Below are 26,305 nucleotides of genomic sequence, written 5' to 3'. Positions count from 1 at the left end.
AACACTCGTGCCGAGGTTTGTGACCAGAAGGGCGTTATCTGTTGTGTGATTAATTATGGAAGGTGGGAGGATTTCCGTGTGATCCACTTGAGACAATATTAAGAAACTGGATGGTGATAATGTACTATGGGGGGGCGTGTGTAAGGGTTCAGTAATCTCAAATGAGCAGGAAAACAGGCTCCAAATGATAACACTCACAGTAAGGTTGTATATAAATGTGTTTAGTTTCATTTTTCAAAGGTTAGCGGAGTACTAAAAATGAATGACTGACAGGCTGTATGCCTCTAATCTAACTAGCTACCGGCACAAGGGAGATTTGGGGAATACTCATAATGCTTAGCTCTGGTTGCTGGAGGAGGAGAAGCAGGAGCTGGCGTGAGCGTCGGGCTCGGCAGGGGACGTCCACGATGGGAACGGGCGGTCCTGGTGATGGACAGACGGGCGCCGGTTGGTGTGGAGGGGCGGGCGCTGGTTGGTTTGGAGAAGCGGGCGCCGCTTGATGTGGAGAGGGAGCAGCTCGGGGCAGTGTTTGGGGGGGCCCCGACCTCTTCCCGCCTCTGGTTGGTTTGTGGTGGTTTTCGGGGGGCTGAGTGGAGAGATGGACACCTCTCTCACTCAACTCCAACTCGCTGCGTTTCTAGCTTCCTGCTGCTCGTCTCCTGACTAGCCCGCCTCACACAGCAGGCCGTGGGTGGTGTGTGGGTCGGGGGCTGAGTGGAGAGATGGACACCTCTCTGACCAGCCCGCTTCTCTGTGGTTTCAAGTTGCCGCTCCTTGCTGTAGGGGGTGTTCGTCTCCTCACGTCTCCCAAGCTTGTGGTGCTCTTCCTCACTGGCCCGTGGGTCTCTTTGCCCTCACCTTCTCGCCTCTGCTCCTCGCTAAGCTCCTCCCCCTTCCCCCATCACGTGATCTTTAACCCCGCATTACTGACTCTCTCCCTTCCGGAACATTCTTTTACAATCAACCCCTACCTACCTAACTAACTAGTTATTGGTTTCTTGGGGGGTTCGAGGCTTTGAGATGAGGGATTTCAGTAAATCTCGTTCATATATTCGCTCATCCGCTCGCCGTGTTATCTTCTCATAACCTTTTACGCACTTACATTCCTTAGCCACCCCATTCACTCCCTCACTCATTCACTCATTCACTTTCACTCATTCACGCTCCCACTCGCTCACACTTACTCACTCTGTCACTCCCTGTCTTATTCACATTCTCTCGTTCATTCACGCACTTGTTTACACTTACTCACTGTTACTCACTGACTTGCATACCCTCTCGCTCACTCACATTCGGACCGTTACAGTAGTATAATTAGTAATGTTCGTAATGAAAGGGCCAAATTTTAGTTACTAGATTTTGACCTATGTAATACACTTTTGGGTACTGAATGGAAATATCTTGGCCATATTAATATTGTATTGCTTTCTTTTACAAGAGCGAACCATTGTTGGCTCAAAGTGTTGGTGTTGTATTTCGAGAAGTACCAATGATCGGCGTTGTCTCATATTCTCAGAGTTATTGAATCCTGTATCGTGTTTTCAGGCAGTTTTTCCTTCTCTCAAAAAATAAGATTGTGATGTTTAACTTTTTTCCCGTGTTAGGTTCTCTTTAAAAACGTTAATGGCGTAACTCGCTTAGCGGCGCTTTCCTGAGTATTTTTGCGTCCCTAAAGTGATTCGGGAAAGAAAACAGTAATGTATGTTCGAGCCAAGACTTAAGTAATAGGAAGAATCATTAAGTTATATGTGGCGTGTTATCCTCAAGGCTCCTCCTGACGCCACCCGCCTCCGCACCAATGCTTCCTTCAGACGCCTCTCTAAGCACGCGACAACCATCCTGACTTGACTCTTATTACGGGTGTCGGAGGAAGTCAAGGGGAGAAAACCGGAGGAGGCCTAGAAAATTAGAGAGAGGACGTGCACCCACTGACGCCCAACACAGCAAGACACGACATTAAGGCCGCCCCTGAACGGTAACTGGCTTCAATGGGCGGGAAGGAAGGAGGGAAAAAGGGCGAGAAAGGGGACGACTCTGTTCTGTCACGTGTGTGGCCTCTTGTTTTAGGGACTTGGGCGGAGAGAGAGAGAGAGAGAGAGAGAGAGAGAGAGAGAGAGAGAGAGAGAGAGAGAGAGAGAGAGAGAGAGAGAGAGAGAGAGAGAGAGAGAGAGAATGTTCCACGGTCTTGAATGTGTTGGGCGGAGGAAAGGAAAATTCTTGGGAGTGTTATTGTGTCTGTGGTCCAGTGGTATGAATTAGTCACGTGTTAGAGAGAGAGAGTGAGAGAGAGAGAGAGAGAGAGAGAGAGAGAGAGAGAGAGAGAGAGAGAGAGAGAGAGAGAGAGAGAGAGAGACTGACTTTGTAGGTTATTATTAATACCCACGTAATGTTTGGTGACTTTGACGACAAATGCTACAAGTTATCGTTAGTTTTGGGAGACGCGGAAAGAAATATGACTGGCGTTGGGAGCTTTTTTTTTTTTTTCTTCTCTGTGTAGGCTGCCTTTGATGACTAGGCCGTGTGAAAGGTGTGTGTGTGTGTGTGTGTGTGTGTGTGTGTGTGTGTGTGTGTGTGTGCATCAGATCTAGTGCTACCCGTCATCCCTTCAAGAGGAGAATGAAGTTTTCCTCCCTCCCTCTCTCTCTTTTTTTCTTTTCTTTCATATTTCTTTTTGTGTTCTCCTTCACTCCCTCCAGGTCTTTTTTTATTATCTTTTCCCTCCCCGTCGCATCTCAACTTCCGACTTACCAAACTTTCAGAATTTTCTTTTATCATGTCCATCATAATATTTTTCTCGTCTCTGCTTCATATTCTTACGTTATCTTTCACCTCTGTCTGTCTGTCTGGTTGTGTGTGTGTGTGTGTGTGTGTGTGTGTGTGTGTGTGTGTGTGTGTGTGTGTGTATGTCTCTCTCTCTCGCAGTAATTGTTAATCTATCAATATAACTCTTTTATTCATGTAACTACCAAACTAAGACCCAAGAAGCCAGTTGTTCGTATGTGTTTTTATTAGAGAACGTAAGCTGCTCAGCATGGAAATCGGATCTACGAGGCCTAATTCTAAGAGCCCTGTACCTACCGTCGTCCTGGCTGAAAAGGTATAAGATTGAAACCCTTGATGCCAAATATCTTACTTGCCTGAATTGTTTTATTTAGTGGCTGCTTTGATGCAGATTATACCCCATGTAATAAGCCAGATCATGTGAATATAATATACAGCCAGCCACTGCGTCGATGAACACGGCAAGTAAATCAGCAAAAAGTGAAAGTGTTAATTTTCGGAGACGCGGAAATGATTATGACTTGCGTTGGGAGCTTTTCTTTTTTGTTGTTGTTGTTGTTTTCTTCTGTGTACGCTGCCTTGATGATTTTTTTTTTTTTTACATCAAAGGACACGGCTCAAGGGAAACAAAAAGAGTTAAGAAAAAAGCCCGCTACTCGCCGCTTCCATGAAAAATAAAAGTAAAGAGTAGCCAAAAGAGAGGTCAATTTCGGGTGGAGAGGTGTCTTGATACACTCTTCTTGAAAAAGGTCAAATCATAGGCAGGAGGAAATACAGACAAGGGAAGTTCGGGAGTGTTATTAGCAACCACCGAAGTTTTTCTAAAATGTTTACATCTGGTTGGCTACATTATTAAAACATCGTCTCTAAAATCCGTCCCAGAAAGTCTGAGAAGGATTCTAACTAATCTGCGCATTATTATCAGCATCCTCGGAACAGAAAGACAGTGAGGGACTTGCAGGGAGACTAGATTAATGTGTGAAGCGTTGCCACAAGTTGAAGGTTGGTGGCGGGGGATGTAAATATAAAGGAACATGATCGCGAAATCTGCAGTTGAAAAGCAAAGGTGATGCAAATTTGATCATTTCATTACCGGCGCATGAAGTGGAAAGGCTGCGGGCCCCTTGACCTGAGACGACCCGGGAACTAAAAAAATAAAAATGTATTGCCACGACATTCGGCAAACATTGCTTTTTTTCAGCTCTGCTTTTTAACTTAAACTCCGATAATGAAAGTGTATTCCTTGGGGAGTTGTCCGCCCCAAATGTTTTGCGAAATTCATGACTAGTGTAAACGATCTGTTGCAAGCACTCGGCAAATTGAAAACAAATATACTGGAATTGAAAGGACTGTTGCTATAATTCGAGGCAAAGGCTAAACAACAATTAATATCCCAATCCCCTTTAGCATGACATGATAAACATTCTCCTCTGCTGCAAAAATAAATGTTGGCCTCAATAATTAAGCCTCGGCCTAAAGATGATGTGTAGCGGCGCGCGGCACAGGCCATCCTCCCGCCATCTCGCCGGTGTTACAAGACTACCCAAAATAATTGATTCGAGGGAAAAATTGGCATTAATACTGAAGGTCTTAACACTTTATGACTATCTTCTGGTCAGTCGAGCACCAAATTGTTTTCATTCTCTCTCTCTCTCTCTCTCTCTCTCTCTCTCTCTCTCTCCATTGCCATCAGGGGGGGAGGGGACTAAAAATGTCTCAAGGTCGGACCCCACTTATGGCAACGGCACGAAGAGGTGTCTCGATTGCTCTATTAATTTTCCCTTTATTTATTAAGGCAACACTCGTGGTCTTTGCTCTGATTTCCTTTCATCGAATCGCCATCTCTTCTCCTTTAAACCTCACCTTCTCTTCCTAACGGCCTCACCGGTTTCTGAGTTCGTTTGTTCGTTCGTTTCTGATTATTCTTGCTTATGGAGAAACATGTGCCCTTGTCTGTGGACGGCCCATAAAGGTGTGTGTGTGTGTGTGTGTGTGTGAGAGAGAGAGAGAGAGAGAGAGAGAGAGAGAGAGAGAGAGAGAGAGAGAGAGAGAGAGAGAGAGAGAGAGTGTTATGACAGTAATTACGTGGTGGATGGGACGTACGGAAAATTAAACCTGTGATTGGTTCCAAAAGTGTAAGTGAACCGCGAACGTGTTGATGATGCCGGAGGAGGATAAATATACAATCGGAGACGCTGTGTGAGGGGAAGAAGAGGGGAGGAGGAAAAAATTGTGATGAAGGGCCAGTGGCGGGAAGGGAGCGTAGGGCTGATGGCGTAATGGCGTATTGGAAAAATGATTAGGTCAAAACTACTCCACGGCTAGAAATTATGAACCATTATACAGTACACACTGCTGGGAAGCCTAACGCGTATAGATTTTCAGTGCAATTAAATTATGATTCCCATAACTTTCCCGTGTTCCGAATTTATGGTGAAACATTCTGAAGGGCAACTGCGGAATGTAGAAATGTGACGTAGTTTTGACATCCATCCTTCGCATTTAGCTCGCTCATAAATTGAAAATCACATTGCATCGGTGAAAGGATTCCTCTTCGTCTGTTTGGAGAATTCGTCATTTGGTTATTAATGACGTTTCCACAAGTTCAGCCAATTTGGAATCCTAGAGAGGACGCGCTGAAGGCTGGATATAGAAGGTCCTGTACGGTCACTGCGGAGCTCCCAATAGCATTCACTTAACGCGTTGGCACAGGTGTTGGAGCCTCTCCCTTGCAGTAACCAATCCCGCTGCTTTCATCAAGAATGCTGACGCCTGGTAGTGTCGCGCTTGGCCACCAGCTGAGCGGCCCCAAAACATTACCAATAACTTAATTAAAATTTCTTTTAACTAGGAACATTACTTACTCGCGTGGTGTGTGTGTGTGTGTGTGTGTGTGTGTGTGTGTCTGTGTGTGTGTGTGTTTTAGAGAGATAGAGGAGAGAAAAAAAAAGAGACCGACAGACAGACAGACAGACAGAGAGATATTGCGAGCGGATGCAACTCCGTGCTTTCAACCTTAAATGGCATCTCTTGAAATCTAAGATCAGGTTATTTTCAGCAATGCACGTTTGTCTCAACTGGAAAATATGCTCAGTTCTTAGATTGCATGTTCAACAGCTTTAACTTCTTCCTTAAATACTTTTCGATGACGTGATTAAGGAAATTCCCGCTATCGTCACCCATTTGCGTCTGATTGCAGCGCCCAGTGTTCTACGAAGTAATCAAGAGTTTGTCTGATTGGTCCATAACTGAGTCTGGCAGAGAGAGAGAGAGAGAGAGAGAGAGAGAGAGAGAGAGAGAGAGAGAGAGAGAGAGAGAGAGAGAGAGAGAGAGAGAGAGAGAGAGAGAGAGAGAGAGAGAGAGAGAGATAACGCCAATCAATATAATCCACAATAAAAACCAGAGTATCAGAATTAGGAGATCGTTAGGCAATGTGACACTATCCAAAATAATTCACGGCTTGCTGAGACGTATTTAAAAGTGCGATATGAATTAATATGAATAAATTGAGAATACCTTATGAACCTTAAGTTTGAAGATGATGTAGTCTTACTAAGTGATTCCGAGTAAAGCTTACAAATAATATGAACCGACAGTAACATCAGTTGGGAAAACAAATAATGATCGGGAACGAAGCAGTTGAAACAATTAATGAGATAATGGTCTACCGATCCCAGCGAGGAGATATAGTTTTGACATTAGGAAAAGTTATGTGTGTGTGTGTGTGTGTGTGTGTGTGTGTGTGTGTGTGTGTGTGTGTGTGTGTGTTTTGTTAGTTACTCAAATCGTGTCATCCGCCAGTTGAACAATCTTCCCATAGAAGTAATACCGTGCGAAAACCATCACCATTTTTGAAAATTGTATCGGTCATTGCTTTGTTTCGTTAGGAGCGAACTGAATGTACGTGCATACGGAAGTGCTTTGATCTTCTGTGCAGGCATGGAGCGACTGTCGAGCAGATTAGGCCACCGGAGCGGCAATCTCGTAATGAACCAATAAGTTTTTTGTTGTTTGTTTTCCCATGTTTCCTCCTAATTTTTCCTCCAATTTTGTCATCGCTTCATGGTCTCGATAATTCCACGTTTTCTATTATTTGTAAAGATTTTTTTCCCCTTTTATCAGTCACCTTTCACGGATAATTTTCCTAAGCCAATACCACCGATATTTACCTCTCCAGGAATCAATGTAACCTGTTCTTGAAGGCGACCACCGTATTGGCACTCAGCATGCTGCCAAGCGTCCTGACCCACGCACCAACACTCCGCTAGGAAACCAATTCTTGCTTCTTGTCTTCATGTCTTGATTTAGCTGATACCACATGTTCTACCTTGCTCTTCTTTTACCTGAACCTTTTTTTGCCATCACCCATTTAAACCCATTCATCCCTTTATAAACATCAGTCTAGTCTTTTAACCCCCTTTCGCTGTCTAAGGAACTCAACTTTGAACGTTCAAGTCTACGCTTTTATGGCATGAGTTTTTCTTGTTTTCCGTCTAAGCAGATGTTTTAATACGTTGATGTGTATTCTGTAATAAGGTGTCCAGAAATGTACGTCATTCTTCATCTCCTTCTCCTCCTCTCCCTCGTCCCTCTCCTCCATTCCCTCTTCTTCCTCCTCCTCTCCCTCGTCGTTCTCCTCTCCCTCGTCGTCGTCCTCTTTCTCTCCATCCTCCTCCTCCTCCTCCTCCTCATCCTCATCCTCCTTTAAGTTTTTCTTTAATTCTGGTTTATCTTGCCCTCCATTCTCCGCGCTTCTCTTCTCATTCTTCCTCCATTTCTTTATAATTCTTGCGGCGATATTTCTCCCATTCTATATTTATTCCTAAGGGATAAGCGGGTTTTCAGGACGACAGCTTTTGTTTGTGTGTTTTCTCAGAAGCCTTAAAGGGGAAGAGAGAGAGAGAGAGAGAGAGAGAGAGAGAGAGAGAGAGAGAGAGAGAGAGAGAGAGAGAGAGAGAGAGAGAGAGAGAGAGAGAGAGAGAGAGAGAGAGAGAGAGAGAGAGAGAGATTAATAGGGGCAACATAAGAGAAATATAATCTAATTTGAGCCATTCATTTTATCGGACGCGTTAATTTTTATGGATCAGTCTTTGTGGACTTCGTGGAACTCGGATGATTTTTTTTTTTTCACGATAAAAAAGAATCGCTAAATGTTGGAATAAAAATATATAAAAATGTGCCCTGATTACGCTACTTCCATACATATAAATAACTACAATACACCAGAAGGTTCGTCCCATTAAAATCCAAAAGTGTGTTGATTCTCTCCTATTGAAAAAGTCTGTCTCAGGAAACAGAATATATAAAAGAGAAAAATGCAGTTACGGAGTTTTCCGCCGTTGATAAGAATGAAAGAGTAAAGATGTTAGATAAAACCCTTGCGTTTGTAAATGGGACAGCACAGAAATAGACTTGAATAGAAGGTACTGGAAAGTGGAGCCTTGATAAGGAGGTAGAGGCGCATTGTTAGTCCTCACAGAGTCCTTAAAAGTCCTAACAAACCTCTCTCCATTCTCCTTCAACTCATTTTTATTACTTGTCCTCGTATAGAAATAGACTTGAATAGAAAGTACTGGGAAGTGGAGGCGGGAAAGGATTTAGAGGCACATTGTTAGTCCTCACAGTCCTTAAAAGTCCTAACAAACCTCTCTCCATTCTCCTTCAACTCATTTTTATTACTTGTCCTCGTATAGAAATAGACTTGAATAGAAAGTACTGGGAAGTGGAGGCTGTAAAGGGTTTAGAGACACATAGTTAGCCGCCTCAGAGTCTATCTTCCATCTTTTCTTTGTGGCAAAATCTCAACAAAATCGTCTCCATTCTCCTTCAACTCATTCTTATTAGTCTTGTCCTCGTATTTTTGCTTACTTTGCCTCCATCTCTTTCCCGCTTATTTATCTTCTCCCACTTCGCCCAGCAATAACTCATGACCAACGCAAGACTCGTTTCATCAGCCTCGTGTTGGCATATAGCTGGCGAGGGAGCCTTTTCGAACGTTAGTCGTACTTCTTGATTAGTTTTGTTCCTCCTCCCTCTGACGTGTTGGCTCATGGGTGTGAGTGATGCTGCGAGAGAGAGAGAGAGAGAGAGAGAGAGAGAGAGAGAGAGAGAGAGAGAGAGAGAGAGAGAGTCAGTCAGTCAGACACACAGACAGACAGGCAGACAGAGAGGCTTAAAAGTTGCAGGAAATCATTTGAAGGTTGCAAAATCGGTCGAGTTCAATCAAATACAACAAAAGAAACGCACACACACACACACACACACACACACACACACACACACACACACACACACACACACACACACAGAGCTCAGTCCTTTCTCCTAATGGACGTGTGGGAAGGCGGAAGCAGCGGGCGTAGGAGCATCATGGGGTGGAGAGGTGAGAAGATGTGTGATGAAAGTTAGTAAAAAAAAATCTGTAACCGAATTGAGGCGAGCAAAAAGCGTAAATGAATTTGAGAAAAGCGGAACTAAGCAGCGTAACTTTATCCCATGTAACGCGATTAGTTTTATTGAATTACTTACACACACACACACACACACACACACACACACACACACACACACACACACAGCTACGCACCCTTCTTCTCCCGGCAAAGTATACGTTTAATTTTCCAGCTTCGTGCTCTTCCGGCTTGGTGTATTTCCTCCAGCTTCCTTCGCCCCTGCCTTAATCTATCGCTTCGCGCTAAATACCTCGTCCATTTTGAGTCAACGCCTCCTGTTCCCCAGCCTTTCCACACTGCGTAACACCGCCTCTGCCTCAACGCCATCGCCAGTAACAGTATCCCTCCACACTTTGTTCAGTTCATGTTGGTCAGCCATCCGTTGCTTTAACATTAACTCCAATCTCCGGACTTCGCGAAACCTCCATATATAAGAAGACCGATGTTTAGACCCGACCCTCTTCCACTATTTGTTCACCCTATGTCAGTCAGCGATCCGTTGCTTTAACATTAACTCCAATCTCCGGACTTCGCGAAACCTTCATATATAAGAAGACCGATGCTTAGACCCGACTCCCTTCCACTATTCGTTCACCCTATGTCAGTCAGCCATCCGTTGCCTTAACATTAACTCCAATCTCCGGACTTAGCGAAACCTCCATAATAAGAACCATGCGGAGACCCGACCAAGTAGAACGATGTGGAGAACAAGAATGATATGAGGAAGAAGGAAAATAGGAAGAACATTAGAGACAGTTCCGCTTCCTCGCGCTAAGCCGCCACAATAACCCTCCATAATAAGAAAAACCATTTGGTGACCCGACCCAGGAGAACGAGATGAGGAACAAGGGGAACATGAAGAACATTGGAGACAGTTCCGCTCCCTTTCCTTGAGCCTCCATAATAAGAACCATGCGGAGACCCGACCAAGGAGAACGAAGAGAAGAGCAAGAACGATTTGGGGAACATGGAAACTAAGAAGTACATTGGAGACAGTCCCGCTCCATTTCGCTAATCCCTCGTACGTAACCGGAGACGAAAATAAAGGGATAAAAAGATAACGTAACGGCTCATACATGATTGACTTGTTGACGAGAGGCTCAGAGACACCCGGTGAAGCCTTTTCGTCGGCCACTCGACACGCACGGGAGCCAGCACCAAGGGGAAGATTTAGTAAACAAACCTTGGTAGCGAGTCTAGCTTATATAACTCTCCGCAGCAGCCTGGCCCCTCCCACTACAGCGTCATTCCTTTCACGCAGTCACAGTAACCAAAACGTGTAGAACTTTGATGTCTGGTTAACTAATGTGAGGTCTGGCGCCGCATAGGTTACGAAGTGTTGATATTGTTTCTTTAAGGTAGTTTAAGTGAAGATATTTGCAACAGATAGACGTGTACTAAACAGTCTAAGGTATACTTACACGCAATAGGCACTTGTTGACCGTAGTATTTTTTGTTTATCTTGTCTAACCGCAGATAAAAGAAAGGTCGGTGAGTTTGTGATTTTGACGAAATTAATTAATTGACCTCTCTTTTGGCCACTCATCTGAACTCATTTTTATAGGGGCAGTGTTTAACGGGCTTTTTTTTTGTCATTATTACTTTTTTCTTGCCCCTGAGCTGCTTTCTTTACTCTAAAAAGAAAGAAAAAACTGCATATTCCGGAACCCACGTGCTTCGGCTAACGTTACCTTGCATCCTCGAGGGGAAGAATATAAATAAAAGGCTGAGGTTACAACGCCCAGACACCATGTTAGTACCACTCCTATACCTCTCTTTTACCTCTCAGTCGCCTCCATTTCAACCGTTTCTTCGCAATATCCTAACACAGTCTTGAGTCTAAGCACACACACACACACACACACACACACACACACACACACACACACACACACACACACCACGTCGAAGGGAGTGAGTCAGGCGCCGGACCATCTGCAGGGACGCCCACCCACCAAAGGGATTAGCCGCAGGTCAGACCCTAAACCTCAGAGTCCAAAAGAGCATCCACAAACGGAGGGCGTCATAAATATTAGAAAGTATAACGTCGTTGTGTTTTTGTTAGTCTTTTTTTTTTTTTGTGTGTGTGTGTGTGTGTGTGTGTGTGTGTGTGTGTGTGTGATGAGAGCACGGAATTCTGCTATTTTTTTTTTCGGTAATGATAATGACCGTGATGAAATTTTGTGATGGTGGTAACAAGGAGAAAGTTTGTGAAAAGTCTACCATTAAATTTCTTTTCTGGAAGTTTGCGGCTCAAATAGTATAATTATCTCTCTTTTTTTGTCTGCTTCCCTCTTTCTTTCCGTCTGTGTGTGTGTGTGTGTGTGTGTGTGTGTGTGTGTGTGTGTGTGTGTGTGTGTGTGTGTGTGTGTGCCTGCTTGTCTGTATGTCTCTCTCTCTCTCTCTCTCTCTCTCTCTCACCCACACACACACACACACACACACACACACACACACACAAAGCATCTATGTATACAGCAACTGTCTTAACAAACCAACTTCGGCCTTCCCCCGAATCGATCACAAAGTTCCCGAGTTACTTCTCCGGCCTCGGGATGGAGCGGCGTTCAGGGCTCGGATGGTCCCCAGGAGGAAGCCGTTGCGCCAGACTAAAGGGTCAAGGGCCGCTCCTCCTTGCTAAGACTCACGTACCATCGCCGACTTCCCTCTGCCGGGAGTCGACGGAGCGCCACCTGAAACCGTTACCCAGAATAATCCTCAAATTATGATCGGTATAATTGTGTATAATTGAAGGTGTACGGAAGACCGCTAGACATGGAAACTTAAACACACACACACACACACACACACACACACACACACACACACACACACACACACCTATCTTCATTAATTTATAGAGCGTGCTTGGGTGCCGCAGCAGGCCGTCCCTCCGTTGTGCTTGAGGCGGCGGTGTGCTGCGTGGGGCGTGAGAGCTCAATAAATCCGTGCCATTCTGCTGTCGGAGGAGCAGTTGGGTGGGCGTGTATGGCCGGGGGTTGCTCTTTATGGGCCACTATTTTGAGCCCAACCACCTGCCACCATTGTTCCGCTCACTGAAAGGCTTACTAAGACCTTCTCCATATTCACACATGTTCTTCATTTGTCTCCATAAGGCGGAACGCGAAAGGAGACGTGCCACGCATAATGACAAACATGATTAGAGTCTCTCGGCGGCGTCTTGAGAAGGCGTATATAGGTTGTGAAAAGCGAAGCATAAAGGTTTTCATCTGATGCTTACACAGTGACACTAAATCAATCCTTCGTGTATACTAACAGCACACATACATACACACACACCCGAAATTAACCTCTTACACCAGAAATTGACCTCTCTTTTGCCCACTCATCTTTACATGCTTGGTGTATGCATCTCTCGTGTGGGGGTGCTCCACTCACACAGCTCTTTTTGACAGAGTGGAGTCTAAGGCTCTTCGTCTCATCAGCTCTCCTCCTCTTACTGATAATCTTCTACCTCTTAAACTCCGCCGCCATGTTGCCTCTCTTTCTATCTGCTATCGATATTTTCACGCTGACTGCACTTCTGAACTTGCTAACTGCATTCCTCGCCACACACGACTTTCTACTCAAGCTCATCCCTTTACTGTCCAAATCCCTTACGCATGAGTTAACCAGCATTTTCACTCTTTCATCCCTCACGCTGGTAAACTCTGGAACAATCTTTCTTCATCTGTATTTCCTCTTGCCTACGACTTGAACTCTTTCAAGAGGAGGGTATCAGGACACCTCTCCTCCCGAAATTGACCTCTCTTTCGGCCACTCCTCGTGACTGTTTTGTAGGAACAGTGAGTAGCGGGCTTTTTTTTTTTTTTTTTTTTTTTTACTGCTTCCTCTAAAAAAAACTTTTCCAGGGGCAGTGATGAGCGGGCATTATTTTTCTTATTTATTTTTTTGCCCTTGAGCTGTTTCCTTTATTGTAAAATAACCCCCCCCCCACACACACACCACTCCGTGGCGCAACTGGTTAGAGCGCTGCGCTTCCAGGCTTCACAGCCTGACAGGGCGGCGGCTCAAGCCCACTCTGGCCGGATTATTTCCGTTGACTCGGAGTGGTTACTGTCCCCCCTTGAGCAAGGGGGATTGGGTGTGTGGTGTGTGTGGTCCAGGCAGTACCCAGAGATCGACTATAAAAGAGCACTTGCTCATGTCGGGAGGGTACTTGCTGGTGATTACGAGTCCAACTCGTGATCAGGCCGTGGCGAATCACACACACACACACACACACACACACACACACACACACACAGAGAGAGAGAGGTCTAGAGAGAGAGTAGATAACCCTGTTAGTGTGTAAACTTTGTCACCAGGAGAACCGTTTGGGGTCTCTAGAGAAATTTTTCCTGTTTCTCTTTCTCCTCGACTTTCTCTCCTCCACTCCTCCTCCTCCGCCTCCTATTCCTCCTCCTCCTGATCCTGATCCTCTCACTCCTTTATAGGTTTCTCTTCGTTTTTTGCTTGAGGGACTCGATCGTCTTCATCACCTTTTAGCTGCAATTCAGCGTCCCAGTTTACGATCAGTTTAAAAGTATGATGAAAGTTTTTCTCAAAGAAGTTCGTTTTTTGTGAGTGTGTGAGTGTGTGTGTGTGTGTGTGTGTGTGTGTGTGTGTGTGTGTGTGTGTGTGTGTGTGTGTGTGTGTGTTTGCTTAATCATAGTTGTCAGTAGATCCATCTTTATCTTAGTCTCTTTTTCTCTCTATTTATTCTATATCTAGATATATCTGCGCGCGCGTGAATATGAATGGATTTTTTACTATTTTTTTTTTCTTTTCTTTTTTTTCTTTCCGTATTTTGAGTACATATCTAGCGGTAGCACCTAAACAGTCAACGCTCGTGTAATGTTTTCTGCTTCTTGCAAATACTCATTTTGCTGAAAAGAATAATCTTAGGTCACTGTGCTTGTGTGTAACCTAAGAGTGTCTGAGAGGAGAGAAAAACTAAATATTAGACAACTGAATCTGTTTTGCCATGATTTTCGCGCATCAAAGTTAGTATATGAATAAAGTAAACATGAACACAGTAGAAAGAAAATCATGCCGCAGCGTTTTAGCATCTCAAGAACAACAAACATGATAAAGCTTCCGAAACAGTATTTTTTTTTTTTTTTTATTATTCCCCGAGCATAAAATATTTTGCGCAAATAAAAATTGCAAACGGCTGAACAAATTTTTATCAAGTTATTCTTAATACATACAGGTCGGCGGAACTTAAATGTACCAAGCGATATTTGTCGAAAAATAAACATGTTTCGCCGATTTAACAACGAAGCAAGACGTGGACGCTGGCAACACAAACAGCAACAAAATTTCCCGAAAATATGAAAGCAGATTTGTTTGGCGGAGGCGGTGCAGGTGTGGCGGACGGGAAGGGACCAGCGGGTGGCGGCCCGTCCCGGGCTGCTCCGCACCGCGTGACAGTATGAGACAGTGAAGGCTGACGGCAGTAGGGATCAATCTAAAAGAAGCGACGAGAGGTAAGGGGGCTTCATTTTTGGTGTTGTGTTTGGTATAGCGTCTACGCTGTGCTACTCGGTGCGACGTATTCAGCCCCTGAGTCTAGAATCAAGGGGTAACATCTAGACCCTGAGGTTACTTGTAGTAGTTGTTGCGAGTATAAATAAATTCACTGAAAAAGAAACCCTTTCGTTGAAGAGGTTCTTTTTAGAGGGCAAAATGTGCAAAAAGACTCTCTCACAAGGTCTTTACATAAAGTGTTCCTTTACAATGTAGAAAAGAATCCTTTTTAGTCCTCGGGACCATTAATTTATGATTTAATAAATGTTTTATTTCAAAGACAGGCCACATTAAAACAACTACAAAATACTGATTTCACGCCTCATATAGAAGTCGGAGGAAGCACCTGAAAACAATAATTAAATTTAGTCCGAAAGCTGTCGTGATTTTTCCATCCGGTGCTTCAGCAGCAGAACATCTGATACAGAGATATGCTCACCAGACGCTTTGTTTTGTGCATCGTATAAACATGATTTTCATTCCAATCCTGACAGCCAAAACGTCATATTGCATCAACGACTGATAACGGAAACGTGAGATTATTATTTTATGCGGACCCAATAAATGGATGACCCTCAGCACAAACTGAACATGTGCTGGCGCTGTGATCACTGTTTGACGGACGAGGGGCGGCACACGCTTCAAGCAGAAAAAAGTTATATTTGTAACCTGAATGTAGGGATTGCAATTATATTGGTGAGGATGGGAATTTTGGAGTTTGCAGCGGTGATGTTAAATTTATATTATGCATGGTGTTTATAGTGGAGTTGGTGATAAATGTGAGAAGATGTTGGTGTCACTTGTTTATGTTGTTGTTGTTGGTGGTGGTGGTGGTGGTGATTGTGGTGATGGTGATGGAGTTGATCATGACAGTAAGCGTTAACGATGTAGAATATCCAGATATGAATGATTGATTTTTGCGCTGGTCGCTGGCAAAACTGTATTAGAGTGCGTGGTCGTTACGGTGGTGGTGGTGGTGGTGGTGATTGGGATGGTGCAGCAGGGAATGAAACTGGAATGAAGTACAGGTGCCGGGAAGTACTGTTAAGGGCAGACCAAGGAAGGAAAGTGACGGTGAAAGTGATGAGAGGAACGAAGGTTAGGACAAGACGCTTTCCCTGTGTGTGTGTGTGTGTGTGTGTGTGTGTGTGTGTGTGTGTGTGTGTGTCCTTGCTCTACGTAAATATAAATAAACGGAATTCTAGTTGCCGCATTTACATTTTTCATTGTTTGAAGCTACACGCTGAACACACACACACACACACACACACACACACACACAATTGACCCTTCCTGCCCGAAACAAACGCAAATGATTGAAAGGAAAGGATTGCTGTGTCTTCCAATGCCCCCTCCCTAAGAAAAAAAAAGAAAAGAAAAGAAAAATTAAAAAAAATGTATTACCTAAGACGATGAAGGAGTATATGCGGAAAAATTTGTCGAAGAAGGTTTGGTTTAGACGGTGATGCGGATTTTTGGCAGCAGTAGTAGTAGTAGTAGTAGTAGTAGTAGTAGTGGTAGTAGTAGTAGTGGTAGTAGTGGTAATAGTAGTAGTGGTAGTAGTTGTAGTAGTTTCAGGTAAAGCACGGTCAAAGAACAGATAGAAAGCCTGGATGCCTGGGCGCCGGCGGAAGAATAACAGCCTGCAGCAGACGTATGCGTTTTGCTGAGGGTCTTTTGCATTTTCCCAGGGTTCGAGAAGGAGGAAGTCTCCAAGGCAACACGACCCAAGGCAACGACCACCGCTCCCCCAGACGACAACTGCTGGATACACTCTGCCTGCTGTCCGTCTGTCTGTCTGTCTGTCTGTCTGTCTGTCTCTCTCTCTCTCTCTCTCTCTCTCTCTCTCTCTCTCTCTCTCTCTCTCTCTTACACACACACACACACACACACACACATGATAAATATTAGTCTGAAAACAGAAGGAACGAGCCGTGAGGTTCATGGACCACTGGCATCAACTAGACTGGTCTGTCTCTTTAAGAAAGATGACTTCCATGTGTCTGCTGTATGAGCAGCAGGTTTAGCAATTTTTTTAAGTAAAACAATTTCCATCACTTGGACATAAAGAATTCCGATTCGTGTCGCCCCGCGCGCCAAACAGTGTTAACGCAGTCGACATCAGAGGGACCAGTAATTCCCTCCCTCACCTGCCACCACCATGTCGCGTCAACGCAGAATTTGATTTCCTCTAATATTTTTTGTCTGTGTTGCTCATAGCGCCGGTTGGCTTTCTTTAGGGGCCTGATGGGCGACACCAGCCATCACCTGCGCCGGCGAATATTATTTTAAATGGCTGCCGTGATTCTAGTTCCATCCGATGCTGCCTCCTGGTGCTCCTCCTGACCTAAGGCGCTAAAGTACTTAAGGTCTCCCGAGGACATGTGTCGTGAGCCTGTTGGTAAACATTTAGACAACATGTCAGTCACGGCTAAAGCACAGTCAGGCACCAAGTGTCACCAGCTACACATGCGTCATTTATACTTAATATCTTCCTATTGTCTCCCAAAATCACCTCGTGGCTACACACTAATATACAATGATATGGGTATCATAATACTAACCCAAACTAATGATTTATAATTTTATACTTACCTCTAGAAAATATATTAATTATACAAGAGAAAATACACAGCGAGAGTGAATATTCCAGAATATAACGGGAAGCCAGGCGACGAGTTAATTAGCCTGACGGAAGGCGAATAGGAGCAACGCATTACGTCAAGACTAAAAGAAAAATGTTTATAAAAATATATAGACTCATACTCGTTTAGACAGACTGATAACGCTGGTAAGTAAGGCACCTTAGCTTAACTTTCATACCTGACAAAAAGCTTAACATTATGAAGGAAGAGACAAATTTATATATATATATATATATATATATATATATATATATATATATATATATATATATATATATATATATATATATTTCTTTTTTTTACAGCAAGTAGTAGTAGTAGTAGTAGTAGTAGTAGTAGTAGTAGTAGTAGTGGTAGAAGTAGTAGTATATTAGTAGTAGTAGTAGTAGTAGTAGTATTGTATAATAGAAGTAACTATAAATAATAATTATAGGGCTAATAATAAATATAAAAATATTGTCAATAAAAATCAAAATAATGATAATAATGATAGTAGAAATACCAATAACATTAAATAAAAATTGTGATAACAGCACCAATTATGTTAATATTAATAACAGCAATAACAATAAGCCATATTAAAACAATTCCATTTAACCAGCAAGGGATCAACCGCTCACGCGGCGCCCCACGCAGCGCCCACGGTCACTGCTAGGAGCTTAGAAGCGAGCGGCTCAGCCTGCCTCCCACCCAGCCTCACCTCCTCAGGGGCTGCCACAGTTTTAACTCACTCCGGCAAAGGCTTTTATAAAATGGCCATATCAAGACAATTCGAGTTAGCCCAGTCGGGGATAGAACGGTTCGATCCATGACTGGGATAACTCGAACAACAACGATAATAGTGATAATAATAATATAATGATAATAATAATAATAATAATAATAATAATAATAGTAGTAGGCATCCGTCGGTCTCGGGAGACCATGGAGTTGCGCTCCAGTTGAAGACTCAGGTACAGCGTCGGGTGTGGCTGGACAGGCCAATACGAGAGTGGCAATCCCTCCCACACTGATCACAGGTGAAGATAGAGGCTGGTTGGTCTGCCGGGTTTTGGGCCTTTCTTCTTTGTCTCTTTGCCTCAGACTGCTGGGCGAGTGTCTCCTCAAACACATGGAGGCCTTGTTGAATTGCTTGCCGCCAGGCGGATCGCTCTGAGGCTGTTGCTTCCCATGAGTCGGTGTTGATGTGTAGGGCTTTCAGGTCCCTCTTGCATACGTCCTTGTATCGCAGTTTTGGCCTGCCAGTTGGGCGTGTCCAATAATAATAATAATGATAATAGTAATAAGAAAAAAAAATAATGATAAAGATAATTGCAATTGCAAAAAAAATGATAATAGTATTATTCTACTACTACTACTACTAATAATAATAATAATAATAATAATAATAATAATAATAATAATAATAATAATAATAAAATAATAATGATAATATTAATAATATTAATAAAGACAAGAATAATAGTATTAAAAACAAACATGATAATAATGATAAAGATAAGGACAAAATAATGATAGTAATAATAATTATAGTTAAAATAGTAATAATAATATGTATGATAAGAACGAATAATAAGTAATGAGAATAGTAACAATAATAATCATGATAATGATAATCATGAACTTAACAGAAAGAGCAACGATTTTCCCGTCTAGTGCCACACTTAATGACTTGCACACTCTTGAGCTGTGCAAACAGGTGCAAGTTTTAGGCCCTGACTGGAGGCAGAGCCACACGGAGAGAGGGAAAAAAAACAGGCCCTGGAGAGCCAACCGAGGCACGCCAGCACCCGGGGGTCTGGGGAGGGGCAAGGAGGGACGAAGTGGCGCTGGAAAGAGTTGCTGAGGCCAGGATAATCGTTTCCGGGAACGCGCTCACTTGTGCTTATATTGGGCGAATTACGAACAATGAGATTTCCAGCTGGTATTGTGGCCGCTTTGTCCTGCCCGCGAGAGACATAAGGGGACACACACACACACACACACACACACACACACACACACACACACACACACACAGACACACACAGGCATAGGCACGCGCTCGCAAATCAAGTAGAACCTTTTGTCGAAAGTTACGAGAGGCGAGTAGAAATGTCAAGAACGTTCTCGTGTATTTCAAAGCAGGAACACATGAGTACACGCTTTGAAGCATTATTTGTGTGTGTGTGTGTGTGTGTGTGTGTGTGTGTGTGTGTGTCCCATGGAAAGAGAGGAGGTGTTCTTGCTTCGTGGAATCCTCTTACAAGACCTGCAAGTTGAGGGGAAAAATCAGGTGAGTGGCCGTGTTTTCCTGTTGCCGTCACTCGCGCTGTGACTGACGGACTGACTGACTGACGCCCTGAAATAGAAAATCGTAGTTAATCGCAGCTGTGACGACTCTAGACGAAGTTCGATAATTAATGTCGGGATGTAAACACGCGAGAGGGTGAGAAAAGGGAACACAGCGACAGGACAAGCGAGGAGCCGTTTCACCTCCCTTTTCTCTCTCCTCTCGTCCCTTGACCGCTTTCCACTTCACAATATATTTCCGAGTGTTGTAAAACTGTCAATTTCTACCGTCCCAATAAGTGTTAATCTTGTACATTGATCGCCAAGGGATAAAAAAGTGAAATTGAAACAAAACTGAAACAGCTAAAAGAACTAAGATCCATAATACGTTCTGGACCAAACCCTTTTCTGATGGGGTCATAAATATTGTAGCAGTAGAAGCAGTAGAAGCAGCGGTCATAGTATAAATGGCAAGAGTAGTAGAATTTATAGTAGTAGTAGTAGTAGTAGTAATAGTAGCAGTAACAGTAGTGTAGTAGTAGTAGTAGTAGTAGTGGTAGTTTAGTAGCAAGAGGAGAAGGAGAAAGTCTGGAAACATGGAAATACAGGCAACAGAAAGCCTGTTAGCTCATTAAGAGGCTGTCCATTCTAGTGATTTTATTTGCGCGCTGATCACTCCGTGCCGGCAAAGCTGGTGAGAGCATTTCGGTATGTACGTTCAGTTTACTCTTGTCGCAAAGAATTAACGGTAGATTCGATTTAGAGGAGCTGATAGTTTTTCCACTCACTCCTGCAGGAAGGTTGTTACAGTGGGGGATGACTCGGAGTAGAAACTCTTGCTTGAATAAGTAAACTAGAGTGATGGATGTCACCAAACTTCGTCACTTACTTGAAGACCTGAGTCATATCTCCTCGCAAGAGTCTCTTCCAGTGTAAAAGAATGTTTTTCGTAATGTTTTGTTATGGCGGTCGTGATTATTATTGCTGGCTTTGCTATTGCGATTTTGGTTTGCGCTCTTCGTAAAGGTTTCCATGTAAATCATTCCATTATTATGCGAGCATATTTTTCTTAGTACCATCAGACTAAGAACTTTATGCACCATGTTCTGAGAGTTCCAGGAATAAACTGAGTCCCCTCTGCGAGTGTACTTGTAAATTTACTTTTTTCTGTCATTTTCTTTTCATTCTGTTCTCAATTTCCCCGCGCGGCTTCTTGTGCCAGTGTGAGTGCAGTAAAGGAGGGACGAGAGGGAGGGAGCATGCGGCCGTGAGGAAGCGGAGATTGTAATAAGAAGTGAGCTTTGTGAGGTAACGCGAGAGAATTAGAGTGTGGGGACAAAGGGCTGAAATAAGAAAATAGAGAGAGAAAAGTGTTTACAAGGAACACGTTTCGGAATATCTATTTCGACTAACACTATCTAAGCTCGTGCCACACCACCACACGGCGCATGAGTGGTTGGTGCAGGAGCCAGCAGCGGGAGGTAATGAGGTCAATGCTTTCCCTGTCTGTAGCGACCCCCACACCACCGGGAACACACTGCACACAACGCCGCGGTGATGAACAGTGCAGCTAAACTTCCTCCCCTCATACGACCTTCCTTACCGAACAGGCTTTATTATTTGTTACACATAGACACTGCCATTGTTTATAAGCTGAAGTGTGATCTTTGTTCGTTTCATATATTGTTGTTTTCAGTGTAATCAAAGGACTTCATTATCTTCTTTTTTTATTTTTTTATTTTGACGGCGTCACAGAGTCATGAAGTTTCACGGAGTGCTCCTAGAGTTCGTGGAAATGTGTGTGTGTGTGTGTGTGTGTGTGTGTGTGTGTGTGTGTGTGTGTGTGTGTGTACGCTTTACATACGTACATCCTTAGGCACACACACATACCCCCCCTCCTCACACACACACACACACACACACACACACACACACACACACACACACACACACACAGAGGGAGGGGGTCAACATCCTTTCTTTGCACCCATCTAAGGTAAAGCTCATCCTCACAACGCCTTACAAACACATCACCCAGCGCCTCATATCCATCTTGCCTTATGTCCCACACGCTCCTCCTTACCTCCCTCGTTTACCTGTACAATCTCCTCCAAAACACCCCTTAAATTTACCTCTCAAGCCTCATCCCACCTCAATCCGTCTCCATGATGCTCCTCTTCACCTCTAATACTGAGGCTCTTCACCTCATTCTTCCGCTCGTCATCATCATCCTTCCCCCACGTGCCCGCCGCCTCCCGTCTGCTCATCACACATACCTTCACCCAACACCCCAGACAGTATTTGTTTTCTCTCTCTCTGTTTCTCGGCCTCGGCTTGTCAGGTATGTAATTCCAGCGGTGTTGTTATTCCCACACCGACGAGGTTTATCGGCTGCCTCTTTACTCTCGCCTCGCCTGAACTTTTCCAGCTTGATCTGTCTCCGGAAGTCCTCGGAAAGACATCGCTGGCGCCGTTGTTCTTTTGTTCCAGTCAGTCTTGTTTGTATTTCTTATTTCTTTTGGTCTTATTTATTGTATAGTTGGATAGATTCATAGGTAGATAGATATAAATAGATCAAACCTCCCAGTCAGCCCCTAACTGCATATTTCTTATGTCTTAAAGTCTTATTCATGTTATAGATAGATACATAGACAGATATAGATCGATAGATAGATAGATATAGGTAGGTAGACTGGTAGATAGATAAATAGATAGAGATATGGCGACATTCCAGAGGGCGCCGGTGCTTTGCTAAGTCTTAGGAGTCCCAGTTACTATTTCGATTATCTATATTATGTAAAAAGCGTTGGACTGATATATCGCGACGTTCAGCAGTACACCGGCGAGCCCTATAACATCACCCTGCTTCAGCCCACGCCTTCTAAAACACCGTGAGAGCCGTTGTTGCTTGAGCCAGTACAGTTTACGGCCTTGTCCAATTAACTCTTCCAATTTTTCCACCACCAACATTTTTTTTCCCTACTGGTGAAGAAATATAAAAAAGAATGTCGTGTCGCGGGTACAGAATTCTGGCCGCCTGACATTAGGTAAGAGTGCTAATTCAATTTCCTCATCTAACCACATCATCGTCATCCCCACACTCATTTTCCCCCTCATTATCACCATTAGCACCCCGCTCCTGCAAGTCTACGAGGAGCTGGGAAGAAGGGAGAAGAGGAGGCGAGGCGAGGGGGGAAAAATACGAGTGAAAGTGGAAGGAATCTGAGCTAGGAGAGAGAGAGAGAGAGGAAGAGAGTGCGGTGACATCAGCAGAGGAGAAGGGAACTACCTGTCAGTTACCATTCTGGGTTCGTCGACTGTGACTCAATTAGCAAACTTTACCTTCCCTACGTCCTGAATGGATGGGAGAAAGTACACAGAGGAGGGAACACCAGGGATGGCGATAAAAGAAAAAAGGTTGAATGGGAATCCTCCAAGACGTCCTTCATTGTTATGGACGTAACTAACCTCCATAGACTTTTGTTTGCCTTTACTTAGACTGGAGGAGGAGTTGGTGAAGAAGGAAAAGGAGGAGTAAGCGTGCAGCGAGGAAAAGGATAAGGAAGGAGAGGAAAGAATATTAAGTGGAGTGTAAGCTTAGGAGGAGAAGCGGGAGTATATCAGGAGAGGCAAGAGGGAGAGGAGGAGGAGGAGGAGGAGGAGGAAATGAGAATAGTTGGAAGGAAAAAGGTGAGGAAGAGGATGGAAGAAGCAAAGGCCGAGGAGAGGAAGGAAAGTAAAGTCGTTTTCTTTCCTTAGTGCTGCGTCGTTTCGTGCCGTCACTTTACGATGTTTTTAACTTGCCATGTCGCCTCATTCCTCTTCTTGACTGGCGTTGGCATCCTCCACATCTTTATCGTCCTCTTCTTCTTCTTCCTCCACCTCTTTCTCCACTTCTTTTTTTCACACCTAGTTTTTTTTTTTTCCCTTCATTTTTCTCCTCCTCCTCCTCCTCCTCCTCCTCCGCCTCCTCCTGAGCTTCATTCTTACTCTCATTTCTCCTTTTTTTTTTCTCTCTCTCTCTCTTCTTCATGTGTCTTTCTGTTCATTTCAATCTCTTTCCAGTTACTTGCTTTTGCTTTTGTATTTATGGTGGACTTCTTATACCTTTCCTTCTTATATTATTACGTATGTTTTCTTCCTCGACAATACACTCACACATACACACACACACACACACACACACACACACACACACACACACGCACACCCATGCTTGACCTGTTATTCTGATCATGCTGCACAAATACCTCTCATGACCTGGATTGTTTTGTTTTCAGACGCCCCGAGGTGGACAGCGGAGGGGAGTGCGAGGTGAGTGTAAAGATCTGTTTGTTGTTTGTTAACGCGGCGCACGGCAAAACTTTCAAGAATAAAAACTGAGGAAAAGATCGTGCTGGGAGAGAAGAGGGGGAAGAGGAGGAGGAGGGTCAAAAGAATCAGGAGACAGAAGGGGAAAGAAACGATATATTCCCCCAAAAAAACAGGAACAAGATAAAGGGGTGAAATGAGAGAATAACAACCGTATTAGCAAGAGGAGAGAGTGTGGGAGATGGAACGAATACTAGAGCGTGATTCTTTTATTCAAATTAGACCCGAGGAAAAAGTCAAGGGCAAGGTTATATTATACGCTTGAAAAGGATTCCCATTCCCGCAGTTTCTTAAAAGGTAAAAACTAGCCTTAATTGTGTTTTCCAAGGCTGCTGCGAGGCCCCAATGCTCTTGATCTTCTCTCTCTGATTTATACAAGTGGAAAATGGAAAACTGTACAGTATTTGAATTTCCACTCAGAACGTTACAATAATACATTACCTTGCATAGTTAATTGCTTGGTTAAATGAAAGGTAATCTGGTTGGCTGTAAAATTCCACAGTGCTTCGGGCCATTGAGGCGGTACATGGCGAGACGTGGGCGGCCCGTCATAGTGAGAAGTGGGAGGGAGCTGATGATGTATTGGCGGGGTGATGAATTGACGGGATGGAAACGACTGATGACTGGAGGTGTAATGCAGATTAATCTCCATTTCATCTCCTCCTCGTTTATCGTATCGTGTGTGTGTGTGTGTGTGTGTGTGTGTGTGTGTGTGTGTGTGTGTGTGTGTGTGTGTTTAATTATCAACATCCCCTTCACCATCATCATCAACCTGTATCATTCCACTCTAGGACAGTGATCTCTCCTATAAGCTTTTAACAGAACGCCACAGTTTGTTTTATCTATTTGCCTTTGAACTTGCTCCTCTACAGCCAAAAAAACAAAACAAAAACAACAGTAATAGTATCAGGTATCAGGTATCAGGACACCTCTTCTCACGTAGTTGACTGCTCCTTCGGCCACCTCCTCGGATTCTTTACATGAGCAGCGAGTAGCAGGCTTTTTTTTATCGTTGTTTCCTTTTTTTTGTGCCCTTGTGCTGTCACCTTTGCTGAAAAAAAAAAAACTAAAGCCCACAGCCCCCCAAAAACGCCTGAAGGAGAACAGAAATGAGATGGGGCACTTTTGGTAAACATAGCAGCATGAATATCAACCAACCACTCTCCCTGAAAATAATATTGCAAGATCATCGTATCCCACTCCATAGTCCTACCCTTCCTTCAGATGCAGCCCCGGCGAATCATATTATCATCACTCTGTATGTAATTAAAAGGGTGAGAATATAAACAGGCAGTTGGGCAGACTTCGACAAATTAAAGGTTGGAGAAGAGTATCAGGACACCTCTCTTCCCGAAATTGACCTCCCTTTTGGCCACTCCTCTCAACTCTTTTTATAGGAGCAGTGATTTGCGGGCTTCTTTTCATTATTGTTTTTTTTTTCCGACCTGTTTCCTTTACTGTAAAAAAATATTAAAAAAAGGTATGTAAATAAGCAGAGTGGTGGTGCTTGTGTGTAGACGAGGAGGCAGATTAATGAGTTGACTACATTATCGGTAAAGTAGATTGATGATGACGTTAAAAAAAATTGAGTTATTTCCCTAATCACATTTTCAGTTTTTATCATATTTTCCCCCACACATATAATCACGGCCTACAAAAACACTAGCCCTGCGGTAATTAAATATTGTTGCGTTCATTTAATTTTCTACGGGCACACACACACACACACACACACACACACACACACACACACACACACACACACGCAGTGAGTGAGTGTGCCCGGCGGGTGGGGTGGATTGACGGGCGGGGCTGTGGTGGGGATGGTTGCTGGGTGAGGGGAAGGTGGGTAGTAGTGGTGGGGGGCACTGATGGGTGGGGATGGTTGCTGGGTGAGGGGAAGGTGGGTAGTAGTGGTGGGGGGCACTGATGAGTGGGGATGGTTGCTGGGTGAGGGGAAGGTGGGTAGTAGTGGTGGGGGGCACTGATGGGTGGTGATAGGTGCTGGGTGTGGAGGCGAGGGTCGGCGGTGTGCAGCGTTGTGGCTCTGGGGGACTGCAGAGTGTTGAGCCGCAGAGAGGAGCGGGTGTGTGGTGACGGGTGGTTGTTTACTGCCATCGAAGTTTACTACGGCTGATGTTTACTACGACTGATAAAAATGGAAGTGAACGGGGTGATGGAATGACGAAAATGTTATAATTCCCATAGTAGTAGTAGCAGTAGTAGTAGTAGCAATAGTAGTAGTAGTAGTTG

This window comes from Eriocheir sinensis, chromosome 21 (genome assembly GCF_024679095.1).
Source record: "Eriocheir sinensis breed Jianghai 21 chromosome 21, ASM2467909v1, whole genome shotgun sequence".
Lineage (NCBI taxonomy): Eukaryota > Metazoa > Arthropoda > Malacostraca > Decapoda > Varunidae > Eriocheir > Eriocheir sinensis.
This window is presented reverse-complemented; position numbering follows the sequence as displayed.